The 12,185-nt window shown below is 38.3% G+C and overlaps 1 non-coding gene across 1 annotated transcript; it reads left to right on the forward strand.

The window, feature by feature from the left end:
- The first annotated feature begins 692 nt into the window (after nucleotides 1–692).
- LOC130023863 (U6 spliceosomal RNA) lies at nucleotides 693–800 on the forward strand. The gene has a single exon (XR_008792525.1). It is a non-coding gene; the product is annotated as a U6 spliceosomal RNA (small nuclear RNA).
- The last annotated feature ends 11,385 nt before the right edge of the window (nucleotides 801–12,185 follow it).

Here is a 12,185-nt window from a genome sequence, read left to right on the forward strand (position 1 = left end):
ACCAAGTTCCAGAATATTCTTACTCTATGCCATTTGCTAGCAATTGTTCGAGTACTGCTATACTTTCTCCTCCCTTGTTTTTATAGAACACGGGACTTTTATCCACCAATCTGACCTGTTGGCTATCATATATGCTGTAATTTCTTAGAATGAATTTCTTCCTTTCTATAAAAACTCTCCTGACAACTGAGAGCTTTAACTTACCATAAAAACTCAGATACCTTATGTACTTATTTCATTTATATAATATAGTTTATAATATAGGACTCATTAAAATGAATTATTCATGAAGTAGGCTCATTATCTTTCTTATTTCCTTTGTATTGACAGTTTTTACTAGAACTGCATTTCTCAACCAACAGCCATTTGAACCTCTTATAGTCCTCCAGAATATCCCAAGGAGGAGACCGACGGTAGAAAAAGAGAATATTCAAGAACATGGAGTCACTATAAAAGTTATAACATACACAAAGTATGAATACCTGGAGAAGATAGATGGAAATGGGAGAAATATCTGAGACAATAATGATGGATTTTCCCACACACACACCCAATTATTGTCAGTTATCAACCCAGTAGTAAGAAATCCCAGAGAACACCAGTTAGTTTATTTCCTAAAAAACTACAACTTGGTAAAAAAAAAAAAAACTTGGTAAAAAAAACAACTTTTCAATTACAGAAAATAAAATATTGTGCTCGCTTTGGCAGCACATATGCTAAAATTGGAACAATACAGAAAAGATTAGCATGGCTCCTGCGCAAGGATGATACGCAAATTTTTGGTACATTTACACAATGGAGTACTATGTAGCTGTCAGAAAAGATGAAGTCATGAAATTTACATACAAGTGGTACTTCATGGAAAGTATCATGTTAAGTGAAATGAGTCAGAAAGAGCGGGATAGACACAGAAAGATTGCATTCATCTGGGCAACATAAAGTAACAAAATGGGAGACTAACACCCAGGAGTGGCCGAGACTAGTACCAGGAATTTTGCTCATGACTTGGAGGCCAGTCACACGTGCTAGGGGAAAAGGAAGCTCAGATAGAGAAGGGGGCACCAAATAAAGGGTATTGGGAGGATCCTCCCAGGATGGGAGAAGCATGCTGAAAGTAGACTATAGACCAAACATGACTGTCACCCATTGCCTCTTTTGCAAACCATGGCACCCAATAAGAGAGAACAAAAGGGAAAGAGGCAGGGTGGGATGGCGGGACAGGGGATGGGAGGGATGCTGGGACCCGTGGTGGTGGAGGATGGGCGCTGGTGGAGGGATGGGTACTTGATCATTGTATAACTGAAACCCAAGCACAAAAATTTGTAAGTCTATAACTGTACCTCATGGTGTTTCACTAATAAAAATAAAAATAAAGTAAATGCCAAACAAAAAAAAAGAAAATAAATATTAAAATATCTTCCATAGACTTTGAAGAAATAAGAACTTACCCACATAAAATATAATAATAACATATCAGAAATAGCGCTAACAAGGAGAGGGGTGAAATATTTAACCTATAGAGAAAAATCCTCACCAATTCAGGGATCTGTATCTATAAAACTATACTTTAGATGTGGGAAAATGTTTTATAGGGCAAACAAAAATTGAGGGAATTTCCTGCCAGTAGGCCTGCTGTGGGAAAAAAACTATTTTTTTCAGATGGTAGAGAGATAATAAAGGGGATGAAGCTTTTGTCTTGCATGTGACTGACCTCTGTTTGCTGCCTTTGTCAGTGCCATAGGATCTTGTAAACATCTCCAGGACCAACCCCTGAGCACTGCTGCTAAGAGTGGCCCAGAAACCAATTGTTGTTTACAGGTTAAAATAAATTATGGATAAAAGTAATATACTATACATTAAAAACATGGATATATACTAAGGGTCTAAAGGAAGGAATAACTGGATTGAAAAGAAAAAAGTTCTTAAAAACATTTTATTACTTTAGTTTTATCGATATTTATATTATATGAGTGCAAATATTTTTCACTTTAGAGATATAATGTTGTCGTACTCACTAAGTGCTAGTATTTCTCCACCATCATCCACTGAACCCTTTCAGTCCACTCCCCTCACCGTCATTGTAAGCTCAATTCTGTGCTCAAGGTTAAATTGCTTGATTTGGGTGAGACTTGATTTTCCTTTGTTCTGTTTCTTTGTATACCACGTATGAGAGATTTCACCCAGTATTTGTTTTCTCCTTCTGACTTTTCTCACCCATAATCACCTGCACTTGGTTCTATCCATACTGAACCAAAGGTGGGGTTCCCTTTTCTACATGTCTTCCCTGTCATTAGTTATTTCTGGCCCCCTTTTTTAGTACAGTTCATTTTTCATTAATGTGAGGTGATATAATTTTGATGCATCTTGATGCATATTAGTGATCATGAGCATTTTTTTCATGTAATGCCATTTATATGTCATTTTTTGAAAGGTGCTTTTTCAGCACTTTTCTACAGATTTGATCTTTTTTTTTATTCTGTTGCTGATTTCCATGGGGCCAGAGTGATAGCACCATGGGTAGAGTGTTTACCTTGCACACGGCTGACCAGGGTTCAATTCTTCCGCCCCTCTCAGAGAGCCCGATAAGCTACAGAGAGTATCTCACGCTCACAGCAAAGCCTGGCAAGCTACCTATGACATATTCAATATGCCAAAAACAGTAACAAGAAGTCTCACAATAGATACATTACTGGCACCCGCTCTAGCAAACTGATGAACGGTGGAAGGACAGTGCTACAGTGCTACTAGTCCATGTGATTTCCATGAGTTCTCTTGGATGAACATACATTTTTTTTGAACTTTGTCAAATGTATGATGTAAAATTTTTTTTCTGTTGCTGATTTCCATGAGTTCTCTTGAATGAACATGTATCTTGGATAAACTTTGTCAGATGTACGTTGTGAATATTTTCTTCCATTGACTAGGATGTTTTCAGTTTAGTGATGAATATATTCATTGGGCAGAAGCTTTAAGCTCAATGTTGTCCTACTTTTTTCTTTTGTTTCTCTTACCTGTTTAAATTGTTTAAACTGATAACTCTGAAACTACTATCATGAAGTGTTTGTCCTTTTTTCTTTTTTAATTATTTTATTGCATCATAGTGAAATACACAGTTACAAGGTTGTTCACGATTGGATTTCAGTTATATAAATCCTTTACTTAGTGTACATTTGCCACCACCAATGGACCTAGTTTTCCTCATGCCTAACCTCTTCCTTCCTCCCTCTTGCCCTGCCCTCTGCTTCTGCAGCAGCTACTTTTCTTCTCTCTCTCTCAATCCCTCCCTCTCTTTCTCTCTCCTTCTCCCTCCCTTTCTCTGCCCCCCTCCTTCCTTTCTCTTTCTCACTCTCTCTCTTTCTGGGCATAATGGTTTGCAATACAGATAGTGAAGGGTATAGTGAGTTAAAGACAAGCACCTATCCCTGCTGCTTTCTCTCAAGCCCATAATCTCAGCACACATTTCTAAACAACTGTGGCCAAAGAAGACATTTCAAAACAAAGTTGGAAATATTCTGAACTAAATGAAAATGAAAACATGATTTATTAAAAAGTATTGAATGTAGTGGGGTAAAAAGTGCTCAGAGATTTTAAAACAGCATCAAATGTCTATATTGAAAACAAGATGAAAAATAGAACATCAAAATTAAACATGCTCATACCCAATAATCAAGAAATCAAGTTTCTTTTTCAGTATTTAACAAAAGAGGTTACAATATATGTCCATAGAACTACTTACATACAGATATGCTTATTTATTTATAAGCATATTTATTTCATTTATATTTTTTTATTTATAACTGCCAGAACATGGAAGTGACAGAATGACTTTTAGTAGTTGGTTGGATGAATGAACTGGTACATCCTGATTAGTTGTATTACCCAAAGATAGCAAAATATCATTGGTATTTCAAGATATGAGAAGACATACATACATATTATTTTGGAAGAACAGTGCCTCCAAAGTTCTGCCTGGGGGCCCCCACCCAGGTCCTCTCCCCACAATAATTAGCTGAGTTTGCCAGCAGCTGTAGAGCAACAGGCCATAGAAAATACACAGTATACAGGAAGAGTCTGCATTGAATATCAAACTATATGATAATTGGGGAAAGACAAATCTATGGAGAACATTAAAAGTTAATTACTTGCCAGAGATGGTGAGGAATAGTTGCAAAGATGAATAGCCAGACCAATGTTCTATTTTTTTTAAAAGTACTGAAAATATCTTGTATGATATTACAAAGATCACTAGATGTTATGATATATTTTCCACATCATAGACTATTCAAAGCCACACGTGAATCTGAAAGTAAAATCACAGATTCAGCACAATTGACCTTATCCGCACGATAACCAAGCTAATTGAGGTTTCTCGGGAGTTCAAGATGCCGCTCTGTCCAACGTTCATTGATTTAAAGAAGGCCTTTGATTCTGTTGAGATGGAAGCGTCATTGAAGCCCTAGCCAATCAGGGCATTCAAACTCAATACATCAGGATCTTCCGTGAGCTGTATTACGGATTCACTATCAGGATCTCACCATTCTACAAAGAAGTGATCATTGATTTCAAGAGAGGGGTGCAGCAGGGTGGTACCATTTCACCAAAACTCTTCAATGCCACCCTCGGGAACATTATTTGACGACTGGAATGGGAAGCAATGGGAGTGAAGATAGATGGTCGGCAACTACACCACCTCTGCTTTGCTGATGACATCGTTCTAATACACCAAACATTAGTCAAGTGGCACAAATGCTGGCCGACTTTGACAGTGAGTGTGGAAAGGTCAGACTACAGCTGAATCTCACGAAGACAGTGTTTATGAGAAATGGCCTTGTTCCTGATGCTCCATTCGCTCTCAACGAAACACTCATCTCCAAATGCAACAGCTATGTGTACCTAGGTCGAGAAGTGAACATGACAAATGACCTGGCCCCTGAGTTGCGCAGGAGGAAGAGAGCGGCTTGGAATGCCTTCAAGAGTGTCGAAGAAATAGTTAAGAGGATGAAGAACCTCCAGCTCTGGGCACATCTCTTCGATTCCACTGTTCTTCCTGCATTAACATACACCACAGAGACCTGGGCTCAACGAAAACAGGATGAGAACACTATTCGGGTCTCCCAAAGAGGAATCGAAAGAGCTATGCTTAGAGGATCACGTTTCACTCAAATGAGAGAAAGAATCCGGAGTTCTGACCTCCAACGAAGATCAAGAATCAAGGACGCTCCAGGATATACAAAATACTGGTTAAACTCCACAAGAAGAAAACATCCAACCCCATCCAAAAATGGGGCAATGAAATGAACAAACTTTCTCAAAGAAGAAATCCGAATGGCAAAAAAAGCACATGAGAAAATGCTCTGCATCATTAATCATCAGGGAGATGCAGATCAAAACCACAATGAGATACCATCTCACACCTCAGAGACTGGCCCACATTCAAAAGAACAAAAGCAACCGATGCTGGCAAGGATGTGGCGAGAAAGGGACACTCCTTCACTGTTGGTGGGAATGTCGACTGGTTCAGCCCTTCTGGAAAACAGTATGGACGATTCTCAAAAAATTAGAAATTGAGCTCCCATTTGACCCAACAATACCACTCCTGGGAATATATCCCAGAGAGGCAAAAATGTATAGTCGAAGTGACATCTGCACTTGTTTGTTCATTGCAGCACTCTTTACAATAGCCAGAAACTGGAAGAAACCTGAATGCCCAAGAACAGATGACCGGTTAAAGAAACTTTGGTACATCTACACAATGGAATACTATGTAGCTGTTAGAAAAGATGAAGTCATGAAATTTACATACAAGTGGTACAACATGGAAAGTATCATGCTAAGCGAAATGAGTCAGAAAGAGAGGGATAGACATAGAAAGATTGCATTCATCTCGGGGACATAAAGTAACAAAATATGAGATTAATACCCAAGAATAGCTGAGATCAGCACCAGGAGGATTACTCCATAGCTTAGTGGCCAGTCGGGCATTCTAGAGGAAAGGGCAGCTCAGATAGAGAAGGGACCACCAAATAAAGGGTGTTTGGAGGATCCTCCCAGGAGGGGAGATGCATGTCGAAAGTGGACTATGGACTGAACATGTTTGCCACTCAATGCCTCTTTTGCAGACCACAACACCCAAAAGGAGAGAGAGAACACAGGGGATTGTCCTGCCACATAGGCAGGGGGGGATGGGGGATGGGGGTGGGGGGGATATTATCCATGGTGGTGGAAAATGGGCACTGGTGGAGGGATGGGTATCTGATCATTGTATAATCAAACCCAAACACAAAAAATTATAAATCTACAACTGTACCTCATGGTGTTTCACTAATTAAAAAAAAATTAAAAAAAAAAAGAATCAAGGACACTGTCTCGTTTGCCAAGGTGTCAAAAATCAGATGGACTGGACATGTAATGAGATTTGGAGATGACCGCTGGACCATTGCTGACTCGATTCCACGGGACGTCAAAAGACCGCGTGGCCGCCCACCTACCAGATGGTCAGACTTCTTCATCAATACTCTGAACAATCAGTTTGAGGCTCTTCATGTTCCTAGAATGAACAGACGCCATTGGGCTATGCTAGCACGCGACAGGGACAAATGGAGATGTTACTGGCACCCGCTTGAGCAAATGGATGATTAACGGGAAGTCAAGTGATCAAGTGATGGAATATGCATACTTGAACTTTCTCAGAAAGAATAAAATGTCTCTGTCAGGGAGATAGTATTAAATATCCAATGATTAGCTGATTAGCTGTATGATCCTTGGTATTGTGTGAGCCAAGGAATTCAAATTGATGCCTTCCCATTTATCTATCTGTTGTTATTTTACCTGTATCTTGCTCCATTTCTGTAAAGTTGGTTACCCTCATAATAATTCATAGGCTAGTGGTCAAAAATAATTGAACATAAGGAAAACTTTTATGCTATTCATTACAGAGTAAATTTACAATAAATGTGTTCATACTTAAAGCCAATGCTATTTCAAAGATAAACATTCACTTTAATCTACCATCTATGTGTACATGGAATTACTAGGATTCTTTCAGACTTTGTCTCTTACCTAATGCTAAATTTTCACCTCTGTACTGCACTAAGTGAAGAAAATCTCTGAGTGAAGTCATTTGGATATATCATTCAATGACATTCAAGTCCCCAGGTGAAGTTAAGAAAATCTGGTGATGTCTACATGTAGAGAGAGATTTCTGTACTTGATTCCTTTTAGTTCTCACATTCAGAAGCCCTGTAAAATTCTTCTCAAACTAGAAGGCTAAAATCAAATCACTTGTTTGCAGGGGTGCAAACCATAAATTTAATAGCTACACCATGTGTTAACTGGATCAAGCTTATTCTGAACCAAGAATGAGCATTTCTTAGAGTCCCATGCTTTGGATTTTCTTTAGGTTTACATTTTCTGCGAGATGAAAATTGATTTCTACTTTCTTAAACCATGGAATAGAAAAATGATTTCTTTTCTGGCTACTTTTGGTATACTATATAGTTATTACTTATATAAAGGTGGGAGAATATTTTTGCATACATGACCTATAAGAAATGAATATATATGTACATAAATTCATGTATAATTTACTTTGCTATTATTAAAAGACAACATATATTTATAGGAAATATTTGTATATATGTCAAAATGCTAAGTGGTAATAGACAATAGCACTGTAGCATTGTCCTCCTGTTGTTCATCAATTTGCTTGAGCGGGCACCAGTAACATCTCCATTGTGAGACTTGTTGTTACTGTTTTTGGCATATCGAATACACCACGGGGAGCTAGCCAGGCTCTGCCGTGCGGGCAGGATACTCTTGGTAGCTTTCCAACCTCTCCAACCTCTCCAAGAGGGATGGAGGAATCCAACCCAGGTCAGCTGTGTGCAAGGCAAAAGCCCTACCCACTGTACCCAATAGACAATATAGTTAAGAAATTAAGGCAAAACATTTATTAGGTATGTCTAAATAGCTTTGTCATGATAGAAAGTTATCTTTTCATTTAGTTCCAGAGGGAACTAGTTCTGCTCATAGAGCTATTTCTGATCAAATAATTTATAATTAGATTGAAACTAAGATAAATACATTGATGTTTTGAGACTTTTTTACTTTAAATGTAGTTTAAGGAATGCACTCTGTATCTAGATTGTAGAAATCTTGTTTAAAGAGAAGTTTTTTTTAAAAGTCACAAATAAGGAATAAAGTAATTCTAAACTGGATAAAATATTTCCCAGAGAGAAAACATTTATTCTGGAACTCTGAGAATGTGTAACACTCCTATGAAAGAAAAAAATTCATTTTTAGGAAAGGATATTTATGAACAAGGCTAAATAGAAAGAACAAACTCCTTAAAATTGAGGTATGGGATCTAGAGAATGGTGCAGTAAATTAAGGGTTTATCTTTCACAACTCTAATTGGGGTTCGATCCCCAGCATACCATATAGTCCCTGAGAACCTATAGGAGTGATCCCTGGGCACTGAGCTGTGAGTAATTCCTGATTATAACCAGAGTAGTCCAGAACTGTAAGTGAACATCAACAAAAATAATTGAGTTGTGATTGCAGCACAACTTTTTGGAAATCTAGACCCAGGCCCTAGGTTGATATCAATATTTTAAGGGCACAGAAGTAATGGTGAGATCAATTGATGGTGATTCCCACCGATCAATCAGTTTTTCACACAGCCACTAGCACTGGCTCATATGCTGTTATTATCACTGCTCAAGAAAGCTTTGAAGGCAAATTGAGAGACAAGAATAGCATTGAAAATTATCTGAATGGACTGACAAAAGGGCCTTCACAGTGAATAGAGAAACAAAATATTCAAAATTTTTCACAGTCATGTTTATCAATTTTGGTAACGACGTTCCATGAGACTGGAGACATAGGAAAATTGGAAATCACCATCAATATTTTATTTCTACCTTAATGGAAATGTGTTAGTACCACAACTTGGGAGAAGAATGAGATTAGAAGCAGCAAGTTTTAGGGAAAGGAGAGGAGAAACAAATGTTAGAAAAAACTTAACTCTGCCAAGAGAGCAGGCGTTGAAGTCATCCTCAAACAATTTATACCTCCAATGATGATGGCAGTGGGTAAAATTGTCACTGAAAGGATAATAGAGGGTGAAGGATAAGCAGGTTGTGCTTTGAACTCAAAGAGCACTCATATTTCAAGGATTTCTATTCACTAGCAGAGGAAAAGTTCAGCCAGTGAAGGGGAAAAAGTGTGAGTGAAAAAAAATGACTAGATTAAGGAAAAGATGCAGGAAAATGAAACGTAATAAAATTAAATAAGATGAAAGTAATTTCCAGGAGGACAATCTTTCTGTTCAAATTGTACAGGTAAAGGAATTTGAAATGCTGAAAAAATAATCGATGTTATGTTGTGATGTTCCCTTGATCTAAGCAAGCTTGGTAACAGGTTTCACTTGGTTTTAAAAGAAAATGCTGTGGAGTGCATGTTAACTTAAAATGCTATATATTGTTTCCTGTCATCGGCACTGCAGATCTTTGCTTACTGATATATTATTTAATTAGTTTTTCTCATTTATCTTTGATATTATAATGTCTTTCCCTCAAAGCTCATTTTTTATTTACTAGATACAATGTAGTTTTTCTGCAAAAGTACCTGTGGGGAATAAGCTCTTTAAAAAAAAGTATAAGCTCTCTGCCTAGTCTAAATGTCATTCTCCCAAAGAATAAAATTCATACAACCAAGATAGAACCTCATTTTTAAATAATCATTAAACTTTAATGTCTTTTTCTTGAGCAATTCAAATATACCCATTTTACTTTTCCTCTCTGGGAATAAAATCAAAATCATCTCACCAAGTGTTTGCAATCATGCTAATCTAGCAAGAATCAGTGTTAATTATTTTATAAGTATTTGGTAACCTGTCATTTTATGTTTACTGTCTTAGGTACAAATTCACTAAGGTAAACAAGTTATTGTACTCAGGGAATAAGGAAGAAATATAAGCAATTTGTGCAAAGCTATGCATACTGAATTTAAAAATTGTATCAAAGTGATTTTGTGTTTTATGAAAACCTAAGTTTTACCATCTGCTTCCCTGTCTGTTTCTTATGTTGTATTTTATAGCTTTTAATAATTAGAGAAATATTTTTTAATTAGCAGAATATTTTTTAACGAGAAAGTACACATGCACACAGGACTAGCTTCTGCATAGGATTTGATTGTTAGATTCATTTATAAAATCACAAGGGAATGAGAGGAAAGGAAGGCAAAATCTAAAAATACTGGAGAGTTTTTGCAAAGTCCTCGGGTTGGCATCTGCATTAGGTCTATCAGGATAAACAAGAGCCATTTCGGGTCCATGCTATGCCAGGAAGCTGTTGGAGCACGGTGGTTGGGTTTAGTAAAGGAGAGATGTATTGTCAAGGATGCTGGCCTGCAACATTGGTCCCTGAAGATTTAGTTCTCTGTCTCACCCAATCACTGAAAACTTCCAGTTCTCACCTCTGGAAATGGCAGACCACCATACCTGCTCTCTGGGTTTGCTGTGAGTTTCATGAGACAGTGCACAGATAAAAAGTCAGCAGAACCATATTTAGGCAGTGATTAGTAACTTCTAAATGAAAAGAGGTTATAATGTTGATGTTAAAAATACTTGTTCAGGGGCTGGAACAATAGTACAGCAGGTAGGGTGTTTGCCTTGCAAGTGGCCAACCCAGGTTCGATTCCCAGCATTCCATATGGTCCCCTGAGCACTGCCAGGAGTAATTCCTGAGTGAAGAGCCAGGAGTAATACTTGTGCATCGCCAGATATGACCCCAAAACAAAAACAAAATAAAATGAAAAACTTGTTCATAGGAGAGAGAACCTCCAAGGTTTACAGAATCTTGGAGCTCAGGTATGAGAATAAGATCCTGAACTCGAGGTAGATTGCTTTTAATATATAACCTCAAAGGAATCATCTAGAATCTCTCTTCCTAAATGAATGAATGTGTCACTGATGTTCCTGGCTTGGTAATTTTAGGATTCGCATGAGTAAAGATAATGAAGAAGAAACTTGAAAAGTGTGTCAAAGGGCCTAGAGAGATAGTGCAGTGGGTAAGGTGCTTTCCTTGTATTCAGTTGACCTGGGTTTGACCCTCAGTACCACATATGGCCTCCGAAGTCTTGTGAGGTGTAATTCCTGAGCACAGTTGGGAATAAGCCCTAACACCACCGGGTGTGGTCCCCTAAAAAATAAAACAAAAATGTGTCATGGGATTGTGGCCAGAGATGAAAGGGAAGAGAACTAGGAACAAATCTTATGTTTTTGTCATCACTCTGGAATCTGGACTCAAAGGGCTGGTGCCATAGCACAGTGGGTAGGGTGTTTGCCTTGCACATGGTTGACCTGAGTTTGATTCCTCTGTCCCTCTTGGAGAGCCTGGAAAGCTACCAAGAGTATCCTGCCCTCAGCAGAGCCTAGCAAGCTCCCTGTGGTGTATTTGATATGCCAAACACAGTATCAAAAGTCTCACAATGGGAACATTATTGGTGCCTGCTCAAGCAAATCGATGAACAACAGGAGGACAGTGGACAGTGGACAGTGCTGGACTCAAAAAGTAAAATGTCATCTTTTCTCCTGTAACTTAGCTAGACTCCATTGAAGTGAGGTCAAGATGAAGTGAGGTCACATTGAACTGCCATGATGGGGTCGGGTGGAAGGTTCCCCTGTAAGAGTCCCCAGAGGCCATGCCTGTATATAACAGTATTTTCTACTTAAGGTGAAAATGAATTTGCACCCCGAAAGCACATGTTGTCCTAAGGCACATAGCAAGGTTTTCCAAGCATGGAAGAACCTCCTTTGATGTCCAAGAACATGGGTTGATGGCAGCCATCTCCCTTCCTGTCCTCTGGGCTCATCAACAGAGCTGGAGGCAGAAGCGTTGTGGGAACCTCTAGAAGTCCAACAGAACCGGCATCAGCCATAGCATGAACTCACAGTTTCAATCCACTATGGAGTCTGGGAAACCTTTAAGTCCAGCTATTTTGTAACTGATGATGTTTTGTACAAGCTCTCTAGAACACCTCTACATTGTTACAGTTCTAGCTGGTGCAATTTTCTTCTATTCTCCCAAATGAGGAAGATCTTTGCCACCTTAGATAACGTATCCCAAATCAGAACACTACTGAGTAACAGACCCATTATTTAAAGTAATATATACTTATATCTA

Source organism: Sorex fumeus, unplaced genomic scaffold (assembly GCF_029834395.1).
Source record: "Sorex fumeus unplaced genomic scaffold, SorFum_2.1 ptg000024l, whole genome shotgun sequence".
Taxonomy (NCBI): Eukaryota; Metazoa; Chordata; class Mammalia; order Eulipotyphla; family Soricidae; genus Sorex; species Sorex fumeus.